The sequence below is a fragment of the Psammomys obesus genome, unplaced genomic scaffold (genome assembly GCF_907164565.1).
Source record: "Psammomys obesus unplaced genomic scaffold, mPsaObe1.curated_primary_1811, whole genome shotgun sequence".
Lineage (NCBI taxonomy): Eukaryota > Metazoa > Chordata > Mammalia > Rodentia > Muridae > Psammomys > Psammomys obesus.
In genome coordinates, this window is record NW_026596051.1 from 12817620 (window position 1) to 12818409 (window position 790).

Consider the following 790-nt stretch of genomic DNA (forward strand, 5'->3'; position numbering starts at 1 on the left):
ATGACTCTAGCCATGTCAAGTTGACATTAAACTAGCCAACACGGACACACACACATACATACATGGAGGATGGGGATGTTAGGGGGAAATGTTCACCATACAATTTATAATGTACGAAACCTTAATAAGTGAATTAAAACATGGAAAATCCATCAGAAATGTTTAAAGAGTGTGTGAGAACTAAATGACTTCTGGAGAACCCAGTGTTTGTAACCATTTGCTCTCATCTATCCTCTGACCTCACCTCTCCATCACCCTCTTCCTCTAGTCTCTTCTCTAGCGATTCTCAACACCAAAATTTTATATTAGTGGATTTGAGGCCATTCCTCACCTCTGATGCTATAAACCTTGTCAGAAGCCCATGGCTGCCCCCTTGGCAATGGGCAAAGAGACACATTGTTGGTGATACTGTTCTTATATCAGTCAGGGGCAGAGCAGATGGCAGGCCTTTGTTCATTCCAGCTTGATGCCTGTCTTGGTGGTCAAAGCTGTTTTCTGCCTAGGACTCATAAAGAAATCAAATAAAAAATTCTGGGCCCAGGGGTCTTTTCTGAGACCGATACTCCAAACAAGGACCATGTGTGGTGATAACCTAGAACCCCTGCACAGATGTAGCCCATGGCAGCTCAGTCTCCATGTGGGTTCCCTAGTAAGGGGAACAGGGACTGTCTCTGACATGAACTCAGTGGCTGGCTCTTTGATCACCTCCCCCTGATGGGGGGAAACAGCTTTACCAGGACACAGAGGAAGACAATGCAGCCAGTCCTGATGAAACCTGATAGGCTAGAGT

At 45.4% G+C, this 790-nt stretch overlaps 1 non-coding gene across 1 annotated transcript; it reads left to right on the plus strand.

Moving 5' to 3' along the window:
- The first annotated feature begins 366 nt into the window (after positions 1 to 366).
- Positions 367 to 512, plus strand: LOC129689207 (small nucleolar RNA SNORA48). Its single transcript, XR_008722073.1, has one exon. It is a non-coding gene; the product is annotated as a small nucleolar RNA SNORA48 (small nucleolar RNA).
- Positions 513 to 790: the final 278 nt, after the last annotated feature.